The 27,833-nt window shown below is 52.2% G+C and overlaps 1 long non-coding RNA gene across 1 annotated transcript; it reads right to left on the minus strand.

The window, feature by feature from the left end:
• Positions 1-279: 279 nt before the first annotated feature.
• LOC118531933 (uncharacterized) lies at positions 280-26,673 on the minus strand. Its single transcript, XR_004915462.2, has 3 exons — positions 26,423-26,673; positions 10,099-10,184; positions 280-554 (listed from the first exon to the last, which is right to left on the minus strand). It is a non-coding gene; the product is annotated as an uncharacterized LOC118531933 (long non-coding RNA).
• Positions 26,674-27,833: the final 1,160 nt, after the last annotated feature.

The raw sequence follows: 27,833 nt of genomic DNA on the forward strand, positions 1-27,833 counted from the left end.
GCTTTATACCAAAATAGAATCATTCTACACACATTATTCTGTAATTTATATTTGTCACTTGGCAATTGACACTGCAACACAGACATTCCTACAAGTCTGTGACTACATGTTTTTCTAGTTTCTTTATATGCACTTGTATAAAATCGTATGTGAATGAACCCCCATCGTGCACGTCATGGTGCTTTGGCACAGACTTCCCCTCTTGTCCGCCTCCTCGCCTCCCTGACTTGTCTTAGTTACCCATCGCTACATAACAAGATAACTTGGAACCTAGCAGCTTAAAACAACACATTTATTGTCTCAGAGCTTCGGGAGGTCAGGAGTCCGGGAGCACTGGGCTGGATGGTTCTGGGTGGAGGGTCTCTCACCAGGTTGCAGTCTGGAGATTAGGTGGGGCTGCCATCATCTGAAGGTTCGACTGGGGCCAGGAACTCTCAAAGTCCATGTCGTTGGCAGGCGGGTGCCAGCTGGTGACAGGAGGCCTGTGTCCCTCACCACATGGGCCTTTCTAGAGGGTTGCTGAGTGTCCTCACAACATGGCAGCTGGCTTCTCTCTAGGCAGAAAGGGAAAGCACGGTAGAAGCTTCGATGTCTTTTATGAGCCAGCCTCCAAAGTCACCCATCTTCATTTCTGTGCTGTTCTACTGGTTACCCAGGTCAGCACTGCTCACTGTGAGTAGGGGCTTTGCCAAGGTGTGAACGCTGGAGGCAAGGCTCACCAGAGGCCCTCCTGGGCGTTGGGTCCTCAACCACCACCTCCTGCAAGGGCCACCTCCCCAGATCACTCATGTTAACAACCTTCTATATTTTGTTCCATGCTGATAGGAACATGTGCAAACAGATCCATGAAGTACCTATGCAGACTACTTACGAGGGAGGTATTATTAACATGAAAATTTTTAATATTTTTGAGCATTTCATATGTCTGTGATTTATAGAAAGTTAATGAAATTTGAAATAAGTATTTTTAAATATTTAAAAATAAAGAAACAGAAACTCTGGTTCAAGATCATGTGTCGAAGAAGTGGAGCTGCTGGTTTTCGGAGCCAAGACCAGCGGACTGCAAAGCCCACAGTCTTCCCAGGACACTGAGCCAACGTCACTGCCTTGTCTCGCTGCCTCCCTCTTGGTGACAGCCCTGAGTCTCCTTCCAGGGGATCGTCCCCCATTCTGATTGCTCGTGGGAGTGAAGACTCATGGGGTCAGGGCTTCTCTTCCAGGCCCTGTGCTCTCTGCTTAGAGCCCTTTGCGAAAACCTGGTGCTACCCACTCAACCTCTCCCATTAACTTAATTTGCATCTGCTCTGGGCCTTATTCCGCCACATTATTCCTCTTCCTAATTTTACAACAAAAAGAAGTTTTCTTTATGCTTTTATTCTTGTGAGTGCAAATACAGATCAAGACTCCAGGGAAGGTAACCTCACCCCCTTCCCCACCCTCCCCAGGAAACAGAATGCGGGAAGGGGGAGCACTGGAGCTGGGCTGGCCCTGTGTCTTTACTTCCACTGCCTCCCTGCTTCTCAAGCTCTTATTTCTAACCTTCATTGCCACCAGCAGGTCCTAAGAGGATCTAGGTCCTTTGGTGGCCCACCATGGGACAGGCTTTCAACAGGTGGCAAGGGGATCCCCCTCCTTGCACCGGGTGCTTTGCGAATACAGGAAGAGCATGCAGTCTGTCCCTAGACCTGGACACACACAGATCGCAGCGGACTGTCCATTCCACCGACGCGGAGGAAGTGCTGGGGGGCGAGCCCGGAAGACAGAGTGGGTGGTGGGCAGAGCAACTCCTCGCAGGCGGCCTTTCCTTTGTGGAGGGAGTATGCAGGGTTTCCCACAGACGTCAGCAGGTGCCCTCTGAGAAGGGTTCCATGGTCACCCAGGACAAGGGTTGGGTGAAGCAAAGGAAAATGACATTCTCCTACTCCGCTAAAGTGCACTGTGACCCCAGGGCAGGGAAATACGTGCAAGGTTTCTGAAACAGAGTGGACCCCGGAGCCCTTCTCCCCCTCCCCCAAGAAGTATCCTCTATTCCCTGGAGCGTGGCTTGGGAGCTGCTGAAGCAGAGTAATCTAAGTTTTGTTCTGACCTCAGCAATTTAAAACACGCAACCAACAATGGCTGTATCCTTTGTTTTCTTCTCCTTAGGTCAATAAAGAGATCCGAGAGGTTTCTGTCTTGCCAGAATTCTTTTTTACATTTAAAAAGAGCGGGGGGGGGGGGGAAGAGTACAACCACCAACAACAACCTCTCTCCTTTTTTGTACTAATATACTTGGGTCTCGGCCTTTACCTTGGTGGAGGGAGCCCTTAATTACTCACAGGCTTTGCCAGAGCAGCCCTCGGTTCAACCATACCACTGTTTACACTGCAGCCCACATTACAGAATTCCACGGATTGTGGTGCCTCCGTGTCCTTCTTTGGAGACTAAGGCTGTGCTTTCAGCGACATACACAGAAAAGTTTAAGAAGTCCCAGTCCCTTGCTGGAGAACACATAGATCTGGTGATTGGCCCCTCTGCCCTGAAAATGAGGATGCATTTCACCCTCTCCCCAAGGCCCCCAGAGATGTCAGTTAAGATTTCTCATTAGCCACTCGAATGAATTATCCCGCTGAGAGACTCTACAAGTCCCCCCACCCCAGCCAGAGCTCCATCAAAGCCAGACCATCGCCTCGAAATGGATGATGACCGTCTTTTCCCTTGCCTGGATGGGCCTCAAAATCAGCGTTTCTAAAGAATACCAAGAAATGATGGAGCCTCCCCCGCAGGAAAAACACTTTTATGGATGACTAATCAGCAATAATGCTGCAAATGACCCGTCTGCAGAAATCTTCAGTGCCTTGAGATCTAAATTACTCTAATTTTTCTCCCCCAAAATTAGGTATAATATTATAATTTCAAGTAATGCCAGAGCAATTTCTCCCTTCATTGGATACCAAGCTCAAGATGTTACAGGAAAAAGAAATAGCTTTTACCGCTGATATGAGAAATTTAAAAGACAGACAAGTGTGAGCAAACAAAAGCTGTCACATCAAATACTGTGGGGGGGGGGGGGGAGAAAAATCTAGAAAAAATGCCAGAAATGCTCAAGTCTAAATAAAGTCATTTATTTGTTATTTTAACCCCTTTGCTGTCAGTCGCTGGTGAGGCTAGCGAACCCTCTGGGGGCAGGAGGTAATGGAGGAGACGGCTCTCTTGGGCTCCTCACAACGGTGGTCCGTCACAGGATCCTCTTAGTCCCCTGGTCCCCTACAGGGTTTCCAAACACCAAGCACACCGCCGATGCTTCTCTGCTCCCGACTCCTCTGTGGGCATCACTTCTTCAGAGAACTCAGTCATGTCCAACTGCCACCTCCTTAAGCAAAGAAACTGGACCTCGAGTCCCCGAAGGGCAGCAGCAACACACCGTCCACGTGCATCAGTAGATGGCAGGTATGTGGCAGAGCGTGGCGGAAGTCATTTCTTGAATTTAGTTTCCTAGACGGCTAATATGCAAGCAACTCCAAGATACGACTCCTTCGGGGGAGGGGGACTCTGTGAAGGACAGCTGGGAAAGAGGAGAAAACACAGCCTGGACAGACCTGGGGCACATCCCTTGCTCCTCCCTGGTCCATAAGCCTGTTTCCTATGTCAAGACGATGTACTTTTATTTAAAAAAAAAAAAAAATGAGTAAGATAAGGTTGGTGCAAGATCATCGCTAATGATGGTCTCTAGAAATAGAGGCAAGTATTTCCAGTTAAAATGGATTGATCGGGCACCAATTTTTGCACACTTCAGCAGGCCCCGAGATGAGAAAGTCACAGCTCTGTCCTCAAGAATCTACCCCCTCCACCCCCACTCTCTGCTCCAAGCAGTAAGGCTTCTGTTTCCAACAAACTGCTTGGGCAGTGGCCCGCAGGACCTCCCAACAGAGAGGATTCCACAGACGCAGCTCCCACCCGCGTACAGACGCCTTGATGTGCCAGGTCTCCAAACTTTCTCCCAACTGCCCATCCATTCCTCCCCGGTAGGGGGCCCACCTCGAGCTGCCACGAACCTGTGGCTCCCAGAGGGCAGCCTGGGAGGTGTCCTGGGTCCTCGCCCCTCCCTGCAGCCAGCCAGCTCCTCAGCACGGCACCCAAAACCCCCCATGGTCATGAGGTCCCCTCCACCTCCAAGGCCTTGCACCCTCGATCACCCCCCACTCAAACATGCTCATCTCTGCTCAAGATGCTTCCTTGAGCCCTGAGCTCATGCCCATTCCCACTCTGGGCTCACCCCCTCCTGTTTTGGGGTGCCCAACCTACCTGCATTTCCTCTCCTCCCCTCCTTGGCACCATGCACTGTGCCCGACCAGGTTTATGCACTCGACTGTCCTACTAGTGATGAATGCCTCATGGGCAGGAGCCCAGCTGCTCTGCTTGGGAACCCCCAGGGCCTTGCACAGGCTGTGAGGCAGGGTAGGTCCTTAACCTGGGACCGCGTGAGAGATGCCTAATCTATATACCAAAGCAACTCCCTTGGATCTTTAACAGGTAATGCTCGCTGGCTTTCCAAAGAAGTCTGGTTAAATGAAATGCTTTTCAAAGATATTCACCAACGGGAGAAATGGGCAGGGTCTCCCACCCAGAATCACAGACTGCCTGGGGCTCATTTGACCATTTCTCCACATTCCGCAGATTCCTCCCATCCTGATGCACCTTTGTCTTGGGACCTTCTCTGCTGCTCCTCACCTCGTGCAGATTGGCTGTGGGTGGCAGAGAAGGCGCCTCTGTGGTCCCCGGCACCTGGTGGCGGCCACCTGCTTCCCCACAGCATCTCGGCTGACCCGACACCCCGGAGCCGGTGCTGGGGGGAGTCGCTCCTGGGGGGAGCCGCTCCTGGGGGCCTCCGCCCGTGTGAGGCTCCAAGGGACGCGAGGGATGTGCAGCCATGTGTTCTCAGCTCAGACATTCTGATGTGGGTTTCTGTGTGGGAGACGGAAAGATGCACACACTCCCGCAAGTCTAGGATTTGTGGCTTGTGTTATCTTACAACCTCACATTTGGAAGAGGTATTTTAATTTCTTATGAGTTGTGAAAATAATTATGTAATTCTGCCACCTTCTTAAAACTAAGATATTTCAAACTGACTCCTTGTAGTCTGGGGCTGACATCCTCAAGGGGACTCGGCTTTTTTTTTTTTTTCTCCTTTGAGTTTTCAGCCAATTTGTGCCAAACAAACTCTTGAGTTGTTAAAACAGTTCGTGATGGAGAACCATCTTGCATAAAAAAGTAGAGGAAAATCCTTCTTCCCTCCCAAAATTAACTGTCAACAATGACTTCCTGAAATCACAAATGCTGTTGCCGGTCGCCAGCGAAGCCCACTTTTCCGATTTGTCTTCGGGCTCCCGCAGTCTCTAGTGCCACCGGAGTTCTCCATCATCCTGCCTCACTCTGGTTTGTCCCTCCCTGGGTCTCCCTCGTTTGTCTTCGGTTGTTGAAGAACCTAGAGAAAGGTTCAAGAAGATTGCACCAGCAAATGCCACTAGGAAGTTCTCAACGGCATATTTTAAATGACTGCCCGAAAGGCACTTCTCTGTCGAAAGCCTTCCACTCTAGATTTACCCCGGCCAACCATTAAGTCACTTGGTCGTCAATATTTCTGAGCATCTGCAACATCCCAGACCTCGTTTGGGGTTCTAGGGACATGGAGCGAACAGGCAGATGAAATCCCAGATCCACGAGTGACCATAGGGAGTTTATACTTTAACATCACCCATGGCTGACTTCGTGACATTCACACAACAAGGTGATCGTTTCATTAAATACAGCCCAGAGACTGTCAGTAGTTAGGATGTGTTTATCATTTGTTCCAGGGCATAAGTTTTTTTTTTTTTTCTCATATGTATTTCATATTCCTAGCTGGAGAAATATCAAAAGAATCTGAATATCACCATCTGGACGTTACACCATGGGCTCCAGTGGGCAGGATTAGAGCCGGGTTTCTCTTCTTCCTCTAAAAGTGTGTTTCTTCTCCTTTGAAATGAGCACAGACACGGTTGATCCCCTGATGAGACCGACCCAGGCTCCAAAGGGCACTGAGTCTCTGCCCTCCATCCTCGCAGGCTCCTGGGATTCTCCAACGCAGAGGAAAGGGGGTAGGGTCCCTTCAAGGACATCTGAGCGTCCATGACTCACTCAGCCAATAAGTCGAATGTGCTCACATACATGATACCAGCAACACAGCACCCCACTCCTCACGGAGCAGTCTGCTGGTCTGCCCGGCTCCCGGGTTGTGCCGCGGAACCCTCGGGAGCCATGCCGGTGTCGAAAGCACGCAGTCGCCACCGATTGCTTCACAAGGTGTCCCTCCCCTTCACTAGCATTCCCCTCACTGGTGTGTAATGGTTACTTTTGAAACTACTGGTAGTCTTAAGGAACAGAGAACATTAGCTGTTATTTGAAAACACTCACTTTTTATACCTCCAGTATATCACTTTTATGTTTGTAAGTCTCTCCATGTCCACCCAGAATGCTTTCATCCTCTCCTCACGTGGTTCTCTCTCCTGCCAGACCAGCCTGGGAGCTCCTGAAAGAAGCCTCGGCACCTGGCCCATGAGAGACGTGTGAGACACAGGGTGATTTTTAAAATTAAAATTGTGTTTTTTTTAATTTTTTTAAATTACTATTATAGACATAGCTAGAAAAATGTGGCTATGGCCCATGTCAGAGAGATTATTGCCTGTGTCTCTTCTATGAATTTCATAGTTTCAGGTCTCTCACTTAGGTCTTTAATCCACTTTGAGTTTACTTTGGTGTATGGTGTAAGAAAGCGGTCCAGTTGCATTCTTCTGCATATAGCTGTCTAGTTCTCCCAGTGCCGTTTCTTGAAGAGACTGTCCTTTCCCCACTGTAGATTCCTGCCTCCTTTGTCATAGATTACAGCCACTGTGGAAAACAGGATGGAGCTTCCTCAAGAAATTAAAAATAGAAATACCATATGATCCAGTAATTGCCCTACTCGGTATTTACCCAAAGAAAATGAAAACCCTAATTCAAAAAGATATATGCACCCCTATATTTATTGCAACATTATTTACAATAGCCAAGATATGGAAGCAGCCCAAGTGTCCCCTGGTAGACAAATGGATAAGGAAGATGTGGTATATAGATACAGTGGAATATCACGCAGCCATAAAAAGGATGGGGTCTTGCCATTTGCGACAATGTGGATGGACCTAGATGGTATCATGCTAAGTGAAATAAGTCAGGCTGAGAAAGACAAATAACATATGACCTCACTCATATGTGGATTCTAAAAAAACAAACTAATAAACAAAAAGAATCAGACCCACAAACACAGAGAACAAACTGATGGTTGCCAAGGGGCGGGAGTGGGGAGGGGACAAAATGGGTGAAGGGGAGTGGGAGACACGGGCACAGTGACGGGAAGGAAAGGTACAGCACAGGGAACGTAGTCAATGATACTGTAATAATGTTGCACGGCGACGGATGGTAGCTACACGTGTGGTGAGCACAGCATAACGTACACAATTGTCCAATCACTATGCTGTGCACCTGAAACTAAGGTAACACTGCGTGTCAACTAGGCTCAAATTCAAAAGTTTAAAAATGTAAAATAAAATCAAATTGCGTTTTTAGCTCTCCCCTGTTAACTATTCGTTAACAGTTTGCATTGTGTGTAGAGTCCATATTGATAAATATAACATGAGCTCTTTCTTAAATTTTCACAGGACAAATTCGGTTCAGAAACATGCTCTGCTGATCATGCAGGGATGGTGTCCGAACTGGGCGAGCGTTCCTAAATCCCACGGCTGTAAACGGCGACCTGCTGCAGACGTCTATTTCAAGCCCAAGTTCGAATCGCCTGCCATGGTGAAATCGGCCCAATAACCCTAACTTACGCCCAATTCGTATTTATCATTAGATAGTCTGTAACACAAATGAAGGACTCCCAGACGCCTCTTTAATGCTGAGAGGCAGAGCTGCTCGTTCCTGAAGCCTGACCTCGGATGAGGCGTCCAGCTCCCCGAGCTGCGGCTGCCTCCCCCGTGAGATGGATGTGCTAAGAGCACCCGACCCACAGGTCGGACAGTGGGAATAAGTGAGACATCAGGTGAAGCCCACAGAACAGCCTCGGGCAGAGGCAGCCGTTAACTAAGATGTTCGCTCTTTAATCCCTTTGGCCTCAGGATGACGCAACTGAAGATGCTTACAGACCTGCGGAAGGCTTAGGCTTAAGCATGAGGTTCTCTTCAGGAGGAAGAAATCTATAAACCATTGTAATGATGCATTTTATAATAATGCATGACATGACCCCTACTCAGAACTTCAACCCAAAATGCTGTCTTTCCATAAACAAGACTCACACGGAGACTCCATTTACACAAAACAAACCAGCTTCATAGTCAGATGAGATCAAACAATCGATCGCTAAAAATGTTTTATACAAACTGGTTTACGTTTGTGGACCCAATCCTCAATATTTTTTACCAAGTTACCTTCAATATGTCATCAAAAAGGTTTTTAGTGGACAGCTTTGAACCTAATTTTATAGTCTGAGGGTACATTAATAGTGTAGTAGGGTCGTATATTGTATATGCACTTTCTAAAGTATTAGGTATAAGATATTCTAATGCTGGGCCTATTCTGGGCTCAAGAAACAAAGCCCCTTGACATTTATAACATGATCTAGCTCGGTTATCCAGACTGAACTGGGGAGGGAGTCATCTAGATGTTTTTTTTCCCATGCCCTTATTTAATATAAGTTGGAAGGGTCTTTATTGGGGCAACAATTCACGGTCCAAGTTGGCTTTCTCTTCTCTCTGACACAAGGATAACTGCAAGGTGGAAAAAGCTCTCTGTGGAAAATACCATGCCCGGGAAAACAGATCTGTGAAAGGCAGGACTGGACAATCTACGTTGGCTCCCGTGACCACTGACTTCCATCAAATGTTCTATTGCTGTTACTGCCTCCAGCATTTATAAGAGTAAACTGCTCCAGAAAGCAACTGTGTCTTTCTCAGCTGAGATGTGCTCTTATCACACCAAGTGGCATCAATCACCCACCCAGCCCGTACCCAGGGAGAGCAGATTCCTGCAGCTAATCTTGGTGACATTAGCTGGTCTTCACACAGCAGAAGGAAAGTGAGGCTCTGGAAGCTTCCGAGGCTTGCCCAAGGCCCTGTGCTGAGCCAGATCTGTACGAGGTCATCTCTGGGCCCTTCCCTTACACCTTGCTCATGCCTCTCTCTGCCAGGGACGAACCTGGCATCAGCACCCCGCCTGCCAAGTATGCCTGGGGAACTGGCCAGCTCTGGGGCCCTGGATGTTCCTTTCCATCAGGAGGAAGAGGAAGGAAGCCTTTCTCTCAGGTCCCCCCATGGTGCCAATGAGCCTCTGAAGCCCCCATTTCCCGAGCCCTTTCTCCACAGCAGCCGCAATCCTGCAACCCAACAGAGAGCCACACACTCACACACTCAGTCTTCTGATTTCGGGGCAATGTTCACGGTCATTTCCTAGCTCGAGTTAGCTATAGGGAGTTGAGGCTGATACCAGCCCTGCTGCTGTTCCCAGACAGCCTGCAAGAGGTACAAAGTATACATACAGATGTACACACACATACTAATAATCTAATAATGTCCGTGAGCAACAAATGCTTCAATCTCATCAGGACTCGGATATTGAGAATGTACATGATCACATTAACAGGTAACAGGCTAATACTCTTAACACGGCATTAGAGAAAAGTACAAATCACTTGCAAGCCCAGGATCTAGCGACCTTAGTTTTTCTGATTTTGTTTTTGGAAAACTCTGTCTTCTCCTTAACAGACTGATTACATCATCACACCCTTCACTAAGTGGCAGGCACGGGGTTACCCAGGCCCTCCCTGGGTTATCGGGTTAACCCTTACAAGAGCCACCTGATGAAAACACGCAAGCCCAAATCTGCTGCAGATGAGGGGACATAGGTGCAGGTGCCGGGTGACCCAGAGGTCACAGTGCTGAGCTGAAGCCCACAGCTGGACCCGAGGCAGTGGGTCTCCACTGCTATGGTCTTCTCAAGCTCTCACTGAGCACAGGTTCCAAGAGCTTCGCAGTCTGTTATGTAACTCACCTTCTCCGCAGGGCTGAAGAGTAGAAACGAGTGCATACTTTCCGTGAAGAAGGAGCTTGTCCCTGTCCATCCTGATCTATAGGGACCTACATAAAAAATATAGATAAATTATATCTTAGTGATTGATAGACACAATACAGTTCACTGAAAAATGATTCCAAACAATAGAGAAATGACTTCCCATCCTTCATAGATTCAATAATGGTTTGGTTGAGGCTTACTATTAGTCAACGGGAGTGTTGGACTCTGGGAGGAAGAATAAAAAGTATGGGGGGGGGCCCTCTCTTGACCACAGAGATCAAAGTCAGGTTCTGATCTTATCTTTTATCTGATCAAAGTCAGAGAAGTTGCATATTCCAGAAAGTTCTGCTTTCCATGACATGAACTCGGGTCAGCACTAGAAGCTCACTTATCAAACATGGAGGAAGGAAGACTAATAGAACACTGTGTGTGAACGACCCTGGAATTAAAATTTTTTAAAAATAAATAAAATTTTTAAACTCTATGTAAAAAAAAATGGAGGAAGGAAGGAAGGAAGTATTTCGGGGGATGGAGGGGACCCTTGAGCTTTTGTCTCATGGCCATAGAGAAGGCTGTGGTGACACGTGATATGTAGCGATCCCGTTTGCTCCCAGGAATGAACAGGAGCCGACTGAGCCGGATAGCAGATGCAGCTTCACGTGGAGCTGGTAATATTGCTTCTGCTTTACTATTTTTAAGATGCCATAAGACTGCTTTGTCTTTTTAAAAAAAAAAAAAATTACAGATTAACTTAAAACCAGTGGGGTAGACATCTCTCCTCTTCTTTCAGGAGGAGAATTTTGGAATCACTTAAAAATCATAGCCTGCGTCCTCAAACATCATGGCTGCTGACTTGGGTATTTGTCTTTGAGCGTGATGAGCTTCGTGCTGAATACTGATTTGAGGTGTGGTTCACCGTGCTGCAGACTTAAATTGTCCTTCCCACAACTTTATCTGAGAAGTCTGACGGTGGTGACAATCACAGGACTGGTTTCATTGGGTAAAACTCTGCTATCTGCAATTTACTCTGACAGGCTCCACAATTTTAAGTGCAATTAAATCCTAAGAATTTGCCCAGAAGAAAAAAAATTCTATCACATTAAAAAAAAAAAATTTAAGAGAAGGTTAAAAAAAAAAAAAAGAAGAAGAAGAAGAAAAACAGTTGAATTGAACAACTAATTTCTAACTGGTTGCTCTTCCAAAAAAAAAGAAAAGAAAAATGTATTTGGCTGAGCCCAGAAATCAATTTCACCGTATAGGCAGGCAGCTCTCTCGGCCTGAGAAGGAGGCCTGCCGGGGGTTACAGCCTGCTGACCAGATGCTCAGCCTCTGCTGGTACCCACAGGTCCAAAGCGAACGTGGGAGAAAAACAGGAAACTTGCAGAAAACGACCTTCAAAAGCGGCTATCACCTCATCTCCCCTCAGCGGGAGCAGAGCAGCTGACTCCAAAGCAGGTGGGAGCTACTGGCCTCCCTTGCCGCTGTCCACATCCTCACCCCCCTGTCGTCATCACAGAGATGGGACCCAAAGAAATAGCCCGAGCAGGCCAGGCCAGCCTGCCCAACTGACCAGACGCAGGGCCAGTGGGCCAGGCAGTCTTCCTTTGTAACCGTCTAGGGAATAGACTCAGAAGCGTAACTGTCTGACTACTTGCCTTCTGGGACATTCCAGTTGCATTTCTAATCCACAGCCAGGGTCACTGGTGTCCTGGAAAAGGACCTGTGTCCCTACCCCTTCTTGGCATTCCACACTTGAAATCTTTATTCAACAGGAAGCTAATCTGACACCGAAACAGCTACTCGGGTTACGTTTGGGAAATCAGGTTTTTCTTTAAGAGATGTCAAATTATACCTAATGTTGGGGAACATTTCATATAAAATATGCATTGAATTCAGCAGAACATCTTCGAGGAGACACCTTCAAGCTTCCTAACTCTCATCACTGAGGGGCACGGAACTCAACAGCCCCAGCCCCCTGGCCCCTGCCCTCTCCACCGCCATCCCACCCTCTCCCCAACCCCAACTAGGGGTTACTGGCCCCCAGAGAGACCAGCTGTTTGATGGTCTTCCCTCCTCCCAGCGTGCCCCATGCATAGCACTGACCGCCCCCTGCAGCCCTACCCCCCGAGACTTCTACCACTGACAACACTCAAATGACCTTGCCCATCTTTCCCTACCAGGCCCTGAACTCGCTGAAAATGGGGACCACCTCACTCACTTCCCAGCACCTCACAGGGTGCCTGGCACAAGGCAGGGTTCCCAGGGATGTTTGCTGAAGGCTCCTTTCCTTCAGAGCTGCTAAACCGGGCACTAAAAAGCCTCCTGGGTGACGTGCTTCTCTTGCTGAATGTCTTCCCCGACCAACTACAAGCCCAGCGAGGGCAGAGACCATTTACCCCAGTGCCTTGGCCCACACTTGGACCCTTGAGATGCTCAGTAAATGTTTACTGAATACATGAATTAAAGACAATACTAGGGGCGCCTGAGTGGCTCAGTCGGTTAAGTGGCTGCCTTCGGCTCAGGTCATGATCCCAGGGTCCTGGGATCGAGCCCCACATCCAGCTCCCTGCTCAGCGGGGAGCCTGCTTCTCCCATGCCTTCTGCTCCCCCCCCACCCCCGCGCTTATGCTTGCTCTCTCCCTCTCTCCCCCCTCTCTGTGTCAAATAAATTAAATAAATAAATAAATAAAGACAACACTAATACAGAGATCCTGAAAGTATGACTCAAAACCTTCAAACATCCCTGCCTAAGACAATATTAGAAAATTGTCCATCGGTGCTTCTCTTTTGTGGGTGCCTATTAAAGTCTGTAGGACTTGACCTTGAACTTGCTGCAATCCAGCATGGTATTGGACAGATCAAGCCGTAGGGAAAGAGGTCATCCCATTGACATGGCATGGAGAAACAGGGATGAGGAGCTGATGTCTCATAATGGAGAGGGGCACCCTGGAGTCCCTGCCCCCCACTTCTTGGGCTGTTTGTTGCTTTTTCCTGGACGACCCTCTCTTTCTCACCACCCAGTGCTGTCCCCCTTGCCTCTCTATCAAGGCCAACTTACTCCGTATGACTCAGCTCAGCTACTGCCTCCCAAGGACGTGTTGCTGGGCCCCTCCTCATCCCACCTGGATGAGAGTCCCCCATAAACACACCCACATTGATGCATCTGACACAACACCCCTCCCCTGTAGCCGGCACCCCGTGGCCCTCACTGGGCCTTGGGTCAGGAGGGGCCGAGACGATTTCTTCTTTATCTTTAGGCAGTGCCTGAGCAAGCTCACCCCGGGCAGAGTCAGATTTGCTGTCACCTGTCCCTGCAACCAGCCCTGGACCCTGGCTCTCTTTTCCCCAGCCTACACCTTCACTGCTTCCCCTCATTTTAATCCCACAAAATGAAGTCGATCCTTCCCACATCAGAAGCCGTGTAAGCACCCAGAGGTCTCCCCAGGGAAGAGAAACAAGCATGAGAAATGCTAAGGGGAAGTTCAGATAGAACGTTCCCTCGGGGCAGGTGTGGCCTCGGTCTCCTGCCGCAGCTGAAGTTCACCTCCCTGCGGTCAGGCCTCTCCCTTCAGCGGGCGCTTCGGTGTGCATGTCGGGTCAGTGGAGAGGGGTGGGGCCGGGTGCCACCACCTCGGCCCCCGTGGCTTTAAGGGACACCTGCTACTTTTGGCAGCTCCAAACTACACACTGCAGTGGCCCCTTTGAGGATTTTCTCCTAAGAGCTGCCTTCTGTTGCCTTCCGTGCCCTCCCCGTCCGGTAAGTCACGGGGGACGCTGGCCCTCAAAGGCCCTTCCCCCTTTATTAGCATTAATACTGAACCCCAAAAACGGGCATTACGAAAACAGGGCCGCTTTGCTTTGAGCACTAGATGGATTCCTGAAGAGTCCGTGCAAAACAGAACCCTGGCGTGGTGGCCCTCGGTCCCATGACCGACACTGTTCTTCCAGAAGCGCGTTCCTACAGGTTGCACACTCCCGTCCAATGGCATCAAATCGAACAAAGCATTCTGACCCTTCCCGAGTGCACACGGCCCCTGTGCGCTGAATTTGCTTGTAGAGACCCTATTAGAAACTTAAACCCACAGACGGCTCGGGACTTCTCTGATGAAATAAACAAGTGCTAATTAAAATATACATCACATTCCCACTTAAACGGGGAATGCTATTTCTGCGCAAAACGGTCCTGTCTCTTAGGACGGTAGATGTTTATTATTAGCCCGTACGGGGCACACAAACTCACGGAGTCAAAACTGGCCGGGATGGTGGAGGTTATGTAACCCAACCCTCCACCCCCTGCAGGAATCCCATCCACATGCTGGGGGCTGTCATCATTTTAAGGACCTCTTAGTACCTCAGGTTCTATTAGTCATGAGCAGTTTATTTTTGTTCGAAAGGTCAGAGGCAAATGAAGGCGCTTACGGCTTTTTTTAAGCATGGGAGACTTTCCCGGCAGGGTAAGGGGTGAAACCCGGCCATCGGCGGTCAACTGCTGTCCCTGGCGCTGCATCCAGCCCTCACCTAGGGCAGGACATGGAAATCAGCCTCGGGTGTTAGTACCGGGCGCTTTTAATACACTAAAGCAAGGTCCTCGGTCCATTTTTTCCTGAACTATCTGAATATACATAAGCATTCTTGAAACAATGCTGAGGCACCACCTACAATTAAAACTGACCAATGGGAGAGGGTTGTGAAGGACCTTGGAGCTGGTGCCTTTTTTGTTTCTTTGTTTAAAGGAAAGGTGGGGGGCGGTCCTATAATCCAGATCCATAAGCCCTTACACACACGTGTCCAAAACTCCGAAGAACTCTGAAAACCGAAGTTGTTTCATACACTTAGCACATTCCCTGACATGAGGCGACTTAGAGTCTCCATTCCGTCCCACTTGGGGTGAATATTCATATGATTGCTGTGAAAACATCCATGTCTTTGATAAGGGGGTGGTTCCCAACTGCGGAATCCCATACTATCCAGTATACACGATACACTGTATTTCTTTTCTAACATCAGGGGAAAAAAAATCCAAGTTCTGGAAAACATCCAGTGCCAAAAGTTTTGTGGACCAGTGTTGTCAAAGTCTGACGTAAGAAGGAGCCTGGCAGATAATCAAGATAAAGGAGAACCTAAACTGGAGAAAATAAGGAGGTCTGCGCTGGGGGTTACAAGTGGAAACCTTGACCCAAAGCGGTCTCTGAGAGACACCCAAACACACGGGCACCTGTTCCCTGGGTTGCTGGCCCAAACTTTAATGTTAGTTCTGGATTGAACCGTAAATCTGAAGTAGGTACTTCTGTTTCGTTTCTTTTTTTCCCCCAGAAGGACACCAAAATCAGAACATCAAAATACTGTCCAAAACTAATGTGAACAGGATCAGTGTTCAACTACAACCGTGGTCAAAGAGACGAGGCGAGGAGACAGTCAGAGGATCTCATGGATGGGAGAGGCTTAAACCACCCATCCACCTGTTAACACTCTTCCTCAGGGAGGAAAAGAGGAAGCTCTTCAAGTCTTTAAACCTGTTGGAAAATCACGTCACGTGCACGTCTTGACCTGGCGGCACTCCAGATACAGCCGTGCATTGTGAATATATACATGCGTCTTCCTTTGATGATTTTGCTGGTGCTTACAAGGATGGGCTGAGACTCTGATGCTCCACGACAGGGTCCCGGTTCTCCGCTGGAGATGGCGACTCTCAGGGTGGCCCCCTTCAGAAGCAGAGCGCTTGTCTAAATACACGTCTGCCTGATTTGGGGAACTTGATGAAGTGGCCAGAAATGATACCTTTCTCGTGGATGGGTTGTTAACATGTGTTCACTGGAATCGAAATGCTAAATGTTCCTCCTTCAAATTCCCGAGAGCATACTTTTCACTTCTTCCTGTACCACGGCAACTGCTAATCTCTTTGTTCCCTGAAGAGCTTCAAAAGTGGATTTGTTCACGTCATTTCTGTCTTGTTACTTTAATCGTGTGCTATTGACCAGAGTGGGATTTCTCCTCCTCTGCAGAGCCAGCCCCACCACCAGTGTGCTAGTGGGAGGCAATGGAGGTGGCCTGGGAGAAGGTGCTGGAGGGTCCCGTCCACCTCCCAGAGACATCAGGGCCACGGGCCTTTGCTAAGACATGACAGCACTTGAGACTGTCTGAGGCTGTTTCACAGGAATCTGCTCCTTTTCTTGGGCAAATCAAGATTATCCAAAGCAGACTGATCTGTTTGGATTTCTGGATTTGCTTTTGTTTTTTCCCCCACTTTCTACTGCAGTCCAACTGAGTCATCCACATTTTTTAAACAATTTAAGATTCCATTTAATTGAAATAGTTTTATGTCGGTTTGAAAAAGTCCAGTGACAGGTCCTGTGAGTTCAACAGAGAAGCATGTCAGCTTCTCCTGGTGCCTTCGGCAAACGGGAGCAGTTGTCACTGTTTTTTTTCTCCTCCCTGCTTGCTGAAATGAGATTCTGATTTATAAATCGACACCCGATTGACAGATGGATGGCCTACTTTCTGGGCGCTGGCTGCTGACAGAGCCCCAAGACATGTGTAAAATGATACCTGCTCTCAAGGGGTCTTCATTGTTTTCTTCTGAACCAGAAACATTCCCAAAGCCAAGCTACAATATGAGAAAGAAGCAGGGCAATGAAAGACAGATGGTGTCACCAGGCCCTCCGTGAGAACCCAGTGGTGGGGACGGTTCCCCGGGAGCCCGACGCAGGCCAGGCCCACATGGGTCCGAGAGATGATGAGGCAGGAGTCTGACAGGTGCAACGTGGACAGGCAGAGAGGAGGACGTAAGGTGTTTCGGGGAGGCAGAGGGTGGGAGGGAAATCTAGAGGCAAGAAAGAGAGAAAGAGTCAGCTGAGGCAGAAGATTGTAAAGGCAGGGCTGGAAGTGCCTGAGGCTGGGATCTGCAGATCCTGAAGCTTGCTGTCTGTCCTTTCCTGCCCAGTCCACAGGAGGCCCGGATGTGGCCAAGCAAAGGCGATGTAGACAAACCGTGTGGCCTGGCTGGAGGTGTGGTGTGTGCACAGAACAAGAGGTCAGAGGCCCAGTCGCTGGCAACCACAGGGCCAGGAAGGGCAATGAAATGAGAGAAAAGCAGGGCAGATTTGAGAAAATTTTCCAAATCATTGACGACTAATACAAACTACTCAAAACATAAACATTCAACTTTGCACACGCATTTTTAATTACTCCCTTATGGATTTAGTATGCAGCCCACTCCCCCTATAACCCATGCTCATTTCATTACCATCGAAATTATAATTCCTTAATTATGAGCCTATCACCTATTCTTTCCTAAAACCAATCCAGAAACCACCAGGTACAAACTCTTATTTAATAAAATGAACATCTGTGATGATGCACCAGGAGCAAAATCCTAATTGTTCTAAAACTGGCACTTTGCTTTGACAACCAACTACCTATTTTTTTTTTTTTACAAAAAAAAGAAAGAAAGAAAATGTTTTATTCCTTTAAAACACCTGCTTTACTTCTTTTTTGACTTCAAAGGAAGAGATTCATTTTTATCGGCAAGAAGAGAAGTCACTCTCTAACAAAGGAAAAGCTGTGCTCTATGGAAGAGTTGCCCGCTACATTAAATAATACACAAGAATATCAACCCCAAACCACAAATCAAAGTGGGGCCAATCCCGTTTTCCCACATAAAAGCCCGCAGTCTGATAACCTCACTCCTTTGGAATTAGGCAGCCTGAGGAGGCTGCAATTCTTGCTACTCGAGGGTGGCCGCACCACCGCGCTTCTGGACAGCCGGATTTCCATTAGAATCGCCTTCCCTCATTCACTGCCTTCTCCTCCACCCCCCTCCACCCCAGCGCAGTTATTCAGTGAGTTATAATTTGGCACTAAAATTCAATTAAGCTGAAACTTTGGTCATATGTGGCCTTTTTCTCAGCAACGCGCAATTTCTCCCACCCGTCTTCCAAATGTTAGCCGATCGATTTTAAAGCGGAGGAAGGCAAAAGTTTACTGGGACCAAGCTCTCCTTTCTAGAAACCGGCTGGGACTCTCTACAAATTCAAAGACACGCAGCGCGGGGCCAGTGCACCAAAGCGCTCCAATGACAGCGCTGGTGGACCGGAGGCCTCGGAGCGCCCCGCGGCCAGGGCCTCCCGCTCAGGCGGCCGCCCCGCGGCCAGGACACCGGCGCGCCCCGATGGGAGTGCGGCTTGCAGGCCGCTCGCAACGGAGCCCCCGCGGCTCCCGGTGAGCCGGCCAAAGTCTGTCCAAGCATTGAGACCCCATTGAGGACTGTGGGAGTTTGGGCGGCTTAATGGGATTGTGTTCGGTGCTTCAGGCGCTCCTTTAAAAGATTCCATGGCACCAACGAAACTCCAATAAAAGGGCCTCTCTAATTGCTCTCTGACTTTCTATGAAACTTTCTAAGCTGTGCTGACATCCTCGAATACGACTATGGAATTCAACAGGGGAAACCGAGGGGGTGTGCGCAGAGAAAGCGGTTCTCAGCGAGGCATGTGTGGGGTGGGGGGTGACCTGGGGGAGGGGAGATGGGGCGGGTGTGAAGTCTGTGCCGGGAAAAGAAAAATATGAGTGTTCTCCTTTGTGTGCGGACAAACAGCCGAGCGCGGGAGGTCGGGGCCGGGGTCACGCGGCTCCGGGCTGCAGCTGCCGCCGTGGGGCGGGGGTCCCGAGCGGCCCCCGGGCGTCGCGGCCGGCGGAGGCATCAGCATTCCGGCGGCGCGGCGGCCGCTGTCCTCGCACGACCCCGGCCCGTCCAGAGCGCGCCACGCTCCAACCCTCGGGGCGCCCGGGCGCGGGGAGCACGGGGCCGGGCGCCCGAGCAAGGTAAGCACCGCGCGCCAGCGCCCCTCACCCCTCGACAGGGCGCACGGGAGGCTCAGGCCGGCCCCCGCTGCCCCGAGCCCCGCCGTCCCCGCGCTCCTGGGGCCCGACGCCCAGCCGGGACCCCCGGCAGCCCCGCCACCGCGGCGCCCGGCCTTGGCCTGGGCCTAGGCTTGGCCTGCTGGGCCCGCGGCGCCTCACTCCGGGCCCAAGAGGACGGAACCGCCTCGGGGCTCGCTCGCCCCTCTCGGGAGGGGGCCCACGAGAGCACAGGTGACCTGCCCAGGCCGCCCGCAGCGGGGGTCACCCTCCCTCCGCACCGCTCCGGGGGCGGCGGCCTTACCAGGGTCCCGGGCCCCGAGCGCTGGCGTCCCTGGGGCCCTGTGCGAGCCCCCGCCGCCCCCTCGAGCGCTCCCGTGCGCAGGCGCGGGCCGCAGGGGGCCGGGCTTCGGCCGGCGTGGGCGCGCGGGCGTGGGCCCGGCCTCGGACGCTGCCCTGCGTGCCCACGCGGTCACCCGAGGGCGAAGGCGCATTGGGCGCTGGGGGGGCGGGGAAAGAAATGGCGGCGTCGGCGAGGCCCAGGCGCCGGCAATCAAAGGCTGGGGATGGCGCCCGCCGCGTTGCCCACGGCCAGGCCCAGGGCATGAAAGGATCTTTATCCTCGAGTGACACGGCGGCGGTTTCCTCCTGCCTCCCCCTCCCCGCGGCCCTAATTGGGGCCGGCTGCTAATGTGATTAAAGGCCAGTTAAATGTTTCTCGGGGCAGATGGTGGGAAGAGGCCGAGACCCCTGCCCCCTCCCCGGGGTCACGCCGGGCCCGTGGTCAGGGGACCGGTGGTGGTGCCAGTCCCAGGGCAGCCTGGCCGGGCGCCCGCCGATTGTTCACCCCGAGGCGGGGAGGCCGCGGGCGGGCTCCTGGGGCTTTATGTAAGCTGGTGGGCTTGGGGCCCGGCCGGATTTGGGGATTCTTTTCGCACAGTTTCCATTTTCTGGCCTTTGGAACTGCGCCCTGGGCCCTTGGGGCCCTCCCCCTCCGGTGCCCGGCGCCTGCGGGGCCCAGCCGCGGAGGCAGGCCTGGGGGCGCGGGGCGCTGGGGGTCTGGCAGGCTCGGAGCAGTTCGGCTTGGGGTCTCCCCACTGAGGACAGTGACTCAGGATGGTGGTGCTGCGGAGGCCAGGCAGAACCCCCGACCCGCAGCGCCCCCAGGCCTCGGCGACAACCGGGTTCCCACGTCGGCGACGGCGTGGGTGGTCTCGCCCTCCCTCCCGGGAGGGCCGGGCGTCGTGGCTGCCCCGGGGCGCAGGGCCTGGGAGCCAGTGTGTGCGCTGCGCTGCCCGCCGCGCCCGCTTCCGAGGGCGCCCAGAGGCCCTGGAGACCCCTCCCCAAGCCCGCCTGACCTGGCGGAGGCTGTGCGGGGGGGCCCCCAGACAGCTCCGCTGCGCCCCGAGCGGAGAAGGCCAGGCCAGTGCCCGGGTCAGCGGAGTCAGAGCTCCGAGCCCCGGCCCCACCGCCCGCTCCCCGCCCGTGGCCCTGTTCCCCCGCGGGCCCGGCCATGCGCTCGCGCGGGTTCACGGCTCGGGAGTCCCCGAGCGGCCAGGAGCGCGGCCCTGCCGAGTCCCCGCGCCTCCGAAGTGGCAAATCTGGAACCAGTTAGGATGGGGGAAGCAGATAAAAGCCAAATGGAAGCCCGGCGCAAGAGTGAGCTCAGGACGGTCCGCCAGGTGGCCCTGGCCGTGCGCTCGGGCGGCGGCGGCGGCGCAGGCAGCGCGGGGCCGGGCGGAGCAGGTGGGACGCGGCAGGACCCACGTCGCAGGCCGCGCACCCTCTTCCGGCCCCCGCGGGGCTCTGCCCGCGGCCTCCGTGCGCTGCGGAGAGGGAAGAAGCTAGCCCGCCGGGAGGCCGCGCGGGGCCGGGGCCGCGGGACGCCGGGAGGGCGCCCGGGGCTGCGGACGGAGCCGGCCTCGGGCGGGCAAGGAGAAGGCCGCCGCCGGCGCCCCCGCCGCGCTGCCCTCCGAGAACCCGGCGCAACGCCGCTTTGCAAACTAACGTTAACCAAGCAAGCGTGCTTCCGTGGAAATTTTACATATTGGCTGTTTACTTTTTTCCAATATTTTTTGGAATAGTCTACAGAACTTTCTCACATCTAACAAATGTCAGACTGAGCAGATCAGAAAATATGAAATAAAAAGAATGACATTTCAGTTTAAGCGGAGTGAAAGCAAACGGTATTTTTTAATAATATTTTTGCCAGAGTGTATTGTGGATCTAAAATTTTGTCATGTTCAAAATATATAATTTTTTTGATACTTAAAATACACATTTTGTACATTTTTCAACCAAAAGAAGTAAAGCATTTAAAAAGCAAAAGCCGAAACCGAGGAAAGCCTGCAGAGAAAATGGTGAGGGACCAAAGCCTTTCTCCTGCTCTCCTATTTTTTTCTTTTCCTCCTTAATAGCCTGAAGGAAAATAGAGTCAAAATAAAACACTTTCATATTAAACTAACACATAGATGGAATTAATTCCTTCCCAGATGGTCTGAGGGACCTGGCTGTTTTAGTGGGCTCAGAAAATGCTAGATTCAAGGTGATTTTCTTTCCTTCAGCTGCTCAGGGAATTGTAAACAGCGTCAGCCTCATGATTTGTTTTAATCTGCTTATTGAACACAGATAAAATTAGAATCGTCCTTCCACTTGACATAAACATGGCACAGGGAAAAGTCATCAATGTTTTTAGCCAAAGGAATATCTGTTTTTGTTTTGTACAAAACAGTAATATTTAACTAGTATGTAACAAACCCAGTGACCTTGCGTTTGTTTAAAACGGCAAATGTTCTAATGTCAGTAACCCCAATGGCTGTAAAAAAAAAAAAAAAATCAGTTTTTAAGTTAATCTTCCATTTGCTCTTTTCCAGTGATCTTGTGTCACTGAGCAAGCAGCATAGAGTAAAACAAATCATTTGTGTGTTCCTGGTAAATAATTTTTTGAGTCTCAAAAAATCAAAAATATGTCAACTGCTGCTTTTTAGGAATAACCTTTAAAATGGACAGGAGAGGGGAAAATACGGTTTTGCTGACACTGGGAAAACTGGAGGCCAGTCGAGGTGCAGTTGGCCTGAGGGGAAGTGCCTCTGGATGGGGAGGGCGTGTTGTGAGGCTCTAGGTGCTCAGGGGCGCTTCTGCAGACACACCCCGGCCCCGTTACAGTTATGACGCCGGTGATGGTGTTATGAGCCACACAGGTCCGTTGTGCACCTGCAGTAGGGGAGGTGCCCTGGACCATGCACACGGGACCCACACCCACCCGGCCGCATCGTGGTCCCATCTGGAGGACCCTCTCCACTTTACAACGTTTTCTCTCCTTTAAACACTCCGTGGTGGCCCGCTCAGCAACATGACCGGGGACCCGTTTGTCATTTTCACACACAAAGCCATAAGTAACCAAAGTCTGGACCAAAACTTAGGATCAGAGAAGCCCCCAGGCTGCTTTGTCACATCGACAGCCCGTAGTCTGAAGAGCGGGCCAACCATGGGACATCTTTGTTCATAGCCCACAAAGGCGACAGCGCGTTCAACCTCAGGCCCGATTACGCAGTTGCATTTAGGTGTGAGTGAGAGCGTTTGGGGTTTTTTGTTTGTTTGTTTCCATCTTCGTTTGGTTCTGTTTCTCTGGGAAAACTAAGGTCCCTTTCGCAGCACTTGGGCCCGCCTGCGCGGCAAACGGGAAATCCAGCCAGGACAGGAGGGGGACGAGGCCTCCCTTTGGGATGCCAGTTTGCTCTGTGCCTGTTTATTACAACTGCAGGTTTCAAGGTGCCTCGAATTGCCCAAACCGGAGGCCCATTCCCAGGAGGGGAACGAACGCTTCACTGCCACGAAGAGGCCCCTGCAGAGTTTGTCCAAGAATCTTCCCAGCCTTCCTTGTGGGGGTGGGCCCCCGACCCTCTCCAAGGAACAAAACAGCCAACTCACATATTTTGAACACCCAGAATGTTCAGTGATATTGAGAAAAGTAGACAGCTGGCCTCTGGCCTTGGAGACCTTAAAACGATGTAGCCATAATAGACAAAAGAAGTGACAGAGTCTGTGAGTGCCTGGGGGAAGAAGAATGCCCTGCAAGGTAGGCAGGGTACATCTGAAAATGGCCACCCAGGGGTTTGTGGCCCATATCCAGGCCTCTGTGGTGGGAGCGGGACCATCTGGAGGAAGCCAGCAGATCCGGGGGGCCAGCCCCACACTCCAGCCACAGTTAGTTCCGGATTGAAAAACAAATCTGATAACCCCAAAAGCCTTCCTCCAGGTGCCCACTGCTGGCAGGAGGGAGCTCAGACGGCTTCCCCGACAGGCCTCCCAGCCCAGCCGGGCGTTTCTTGGCCCCTGCCCATGTCATTGCCCTGCCATCCCTCTGCTCCCCAAGACACTCTCCTCGGCCACCAACACTGGCTCAGGGACGGGGAAAGGCTCTCACTCTGCTGGCTCCCCATAACCACATGGGGTTCAGTGCCTCTCAGACCAGGCCAGCCTGGGGAGGCCCCTTTAGGGCCTTGCTTTGGGGACCTCCGGAGCACCCCTGGCCTGCAGGTGAGGAACAGTCACATCTCGACACCCCAACCTCTCAGACCCCACACAGCGGTCCCGCCACCTTGCTGAGCCAGCCCCATTGGTGTGCGGGTGGGGGCACATAGCGGAAATCCTCCAGCACGTCCTGGCTCCTGTCCTGTGCCCAGCACTGGCGTTCTTGTTCGGAGAACAAAGGCCCGGAGGCCCCTGCAGAACAGAGAAAGGCTGAGGGCAGTGGCTTTCAAAGCTTGCTGACCGTGGCCAGGGTAAGAAATACATTGTGCCTCTCAACCCAGTGCACACAGAATGGCTACGGATAAAATAAGCAATGGACTTGTTATACATGTCTAACAGAACGTTTTCACAAAAGAATACTTCTCCTTCCGTGCATCGTGAACCCTGATGTTTGTTATCCCTTTACGTGTCTTCTCAGTGATGGCAGCCACCTACTAAAATGATCCCATGACCCTAGTGGGTTGCAGCTCAGTTTTTGCAGAGCTGAGGCTGTGTGGGCTGAAGGAGCTTGGGACTCAATCTGGTGGCACCCTCAGTCCCCGCCTGCTACCTTTGCGTCCCCCCCATTTCAGCCCTAGAGTCAGACCATCTTGCTGGGATTCTTAGAGCCATGAAGCTGGGGAAATCACCTCCCTCCGCTGAGTTTCTTTCTCTTAGAATGGGGGTGACAGCACCCACCTCCTAGGGTCACGGGGAGGATCAAATGAGATCCTGCACGAATGAGGGCTGGACTCAAAGCACCCAAGCACCTGTCCCTTTCGTTCCTCTGCCTCTCGGCTGCACCTCTGGTCCTGACCAGGTTGCCAGCCCCAGTCTGCCTGCCTCCCAGTGGGATTTTCCCCCTGCCGGCTCCTGTCCCGGCTTCCCTCTGGGCCACCTCCTCCTGGGTTCCCACTGCAGGGTTCAGTCCAGCTCAGCATCCACCGAGCCCCGATTAAGTCCTACTGCCCTGATGGAACTCCAGGTGCTATATCCCACACCCGTGGACCACCAGCTGTCCTCTGGGCGAGACCCTAACAATAGTACAGCATTGGATACGGGCGTTGCTCCTCTCCTCATGTTGTAGATCAAGTACTGGGGACCCAGAGGGGTGTCGCGCAGTTAGTAAGTATAGAACTGGGGTTAGGCCAGCTCTCCTGGCCTTGGAATATTGTCACATTCCACCTGATGTGCAGCCCCTGGGTCCACGCCCTGCGTCCTCCCTGGAGCCAGGCCGAGAGGACTCCTGCTTCACGCTCTCTCCCCAGCCACCCTCGGGAGATGGCTCCTCTCCTGGGGTTGGGGGATGATCCTTGGGGAAGGGACAAGGAGCTCCCCCAGGCAACAGAGGGAATTATTCCCTGGCCCGTCTTCACCTCCTCAGCCCTGAGAGGGCTGACTCCATTTGCCTTTGAGCGTCCCCCACTTGGGGGCAGAACCACAGTGTTCCTGCACTCCCTCACCGGGCTCGCTTCAGAAGTCACAGACATTGGACCAGGACAGCTGCCCTGTGTTCTCTGCACACAGACACACATGTACACAAGTATGCATGCACTCACACACACGCTTGCCGTGTGCATTTTAGTTGGCAAGTTACTCTCACACCCTTTAACCCCTCCAGCCTTCCTATAATCGGTAAATAAACATTAGGAAATAGATGGCTAACTCGATCTTGAGGGAGGCAATAGAATGTTTGGAAACATGGAAACTGGTGGAAGGCCTCTTTCCCTCAAGTTTTTTCAGGCTTTATGAGCCTCCAGTGGCCCTGAGGTGGGAGGTCGCTGTGCAGGGACAGCAAAGGACAGAGTTCTTCTGTGGACCGGGCCCTGCTGCAGACACCCAGGTCCCTGCCCATGGAGCTGACGTTCTAGTGGGAGACGGGCAGGCGGTGCAGCCGGGACGGACCGTGTCTGGGAGCAGGCGGTAGCCATGGAGGAAGGTGCCAGCAAAGCTCTGGAGGAATGTTCTGGCACCTGTGCTGCAAAGGCCTAATCCAGGACCAGGTCCAGTAGCGGAGCAGGAAGGAGCTGGTCTGGCTGGAGCAAGAGGCAAGTGGCAGGAGAAATGCAAAGGAAGAAGGAAGGATGGGGTCTCTCTGGCCCTCCAGCCCTGAACATGCTACCTTCCCTGCCCCGCCTCTGAGCCCAAGGGTGCTGCAGGGCCCCTCCCCCAACACCCCCACCCGCCCCGCCTCTCAGGGCTGCAGCAGGGCACGGCAACCCAGTGCCAACCGACCCACAGGTCCATGATGGCTCTGTGGAGCCAGCCCCGTCTGTGTGCCTCCTGCAATCTGTCCTTCTGAGTCCATTTTCCCTTGTAAGGATTTTCCCTTTTACTTGTTTTGTCCCTCTGACAGCTTTTTATCTCTTTGAAGTTGCTCTTGTATGATCCAGCTGTTGCGGCCTGCCATTTTACTCCCTCTCAGGCCCTTCCAGGGGGTGCTGAGAGCAGTGGACACCCCTGCCACGGCTTCTTCGTGGCCTTCGCTGCCCACCTGCCCGCACCGGCGGAGCGCCAGAGGGACGACCAAAGCCCTGGCAGGGCTCGAGTCATTCTCCAGGCTTTGAACTGCAATGCGGGGAAGCTCCTGCAGCCCCATTCCGCATGCATAGACGCATGCGTGCACACACACACACACACACACACACACACTTACACACGCCTGTGGTCCCATGAGGAAAACCGTTCCCATCCAGGAGTGAGCTGCCCAGCACCTGCTGACCCAGCGTCGCCCTCCGAGCCGCTCTCAGGGCCAGTGCAGGATGCCTTCTGAGGCTCGTCCTGACCCTGGGGCCCGGACACTGGTGTTTTCCTTGAATCTGTCCACCCGGAAAGCAGGTGCCATAGACCCGGGCTTCTGCCCCCGCCTCCCCTGCCTGACGGTCGGCTCCGGTGTGGGGCTCACCTTCAGCATCTATGAGTGCTGCCATCTACCCACCTGCTTCATCCGCGCATCGCCTCTGCTGGACAGCTCTTCACAGTGTGGGCAAGCATTCTAGAAAATGCTTTGAGCTCCATGGGCCCCCGGGGCCCCAGGCCGTCAGAGATGATGAAGCTGGCCTTGTAAGGCAGACAGGCAGTGTGCACAGAGGTGGGCAGCTTCCTCTGAGGGTGGGGACCTGGCCCTCCCAGGCTCCCAGCCTCCCAGCCTCCCGCTGGCCCTCACATGTGCCCTGCTCACCTCGTGCTTCCCTCTTGCTCTCTATGCCCCGCCCGCTGGACTTTGGATGCATTTTTTTCCCTTCCTGCCAACCTGTCACCTTGGTCACTGCCCTTCACCCAGTGCTTCCCTCAATATATTTTCCTCTGAGGTTTTCCGCCAGCATAAACCTCCAAAGTTTTTGCTTTAGTGTGTATTAATATTCATATTCTTAGAGGCACAAAAACCCCAAAGCAAAAGAACACCTTATGGTGGCAGGTGCCCAGGTGAAATTGGGATCCTGTGGCCAGGTCAGCCTGTCCATACTGCCCAGAGCTTGCTGAACTCCAAATCCAAGCAAAACACTCAAAGTGCACCCCCAAACTTCAGTTCAAAGCACACCTAATTTGGAGTCTGATAAAGTCATGGACCCGTGGAAGGAGGAAATCCCTCGGAGGGCATCTAGCCGGGCCCCTTATTTTAAGAGAAGACCATAGTAGCTCAGGGAGGGAAAGGACTGGCCCAAGGTCACACAGCCAGTTGATAAGTGTAGTAAGACCGGGGTAGAAGGGCTCTCGGCTTCTGCTCTGGCTTGTTAAGCGTGGCAAGCAGTAACCCAACTGTCATGAAAGGTGTGATAAGCACACCAGTCTGAGCACCAAGCTCAGCACACCAATCTGGACCTAAGCATTCACTGTGTGTGAGTACCATCATGCCGCTCCTTCTCCATGCCCCTCTGAAGAGTCCACCCCTTTCCCAGCCCAGTTGGTGTAGTCTATATCAAGCAAGGAAGCCTTCCAGGCCATGCTCCCTGGACAGAGCTTCAAGTTCCAGCCCGGCCGCAGCCATCCGTCTTTCAAGAATTTGAACTAAGCACAGCCGCTGAGTCAGACTGAGCTGGGCCTGGGGACACGAGATCCCACAGATGCAGAGAGTGGTATCTCCATGTAGTAAACCATAGGTTTCCAGTAGCATCCCCTGCCCCCCTCTATGCCCCTGCTCCCCCAGGGGCCTCATTGGCCTTCCATCAGCCCACGATGAAGCAAGGCCCTGGTTCTCCGGGGGCAGGATGAGACCAGGACTGGGGAAGAGAAGGGGACATGTTGGAGGCAGCCTGGGCTCCGGAGGATGGGATGCAGGGCCCCACATCCTTGAGAAGGTGAGCGGGCACCTCAGCAGCACCCGGGAGGGACTGATGCTGAATGCCAAG

This window comes from Halichoerus grypus, chromosome 8, assembly GCF_964656455.1.
Source record: "Halichoerus grypus chromosome 8, mHalGry1.hap1.1, whole genome shotgun sequence".
Classification (NCBI taxonomy): domain Eukaryota; kingdom Metazoa; phylum Chordata; class Mammalia; order Carnivora; family Phocidae; genus Halichoerus; species Halichoerus grypus.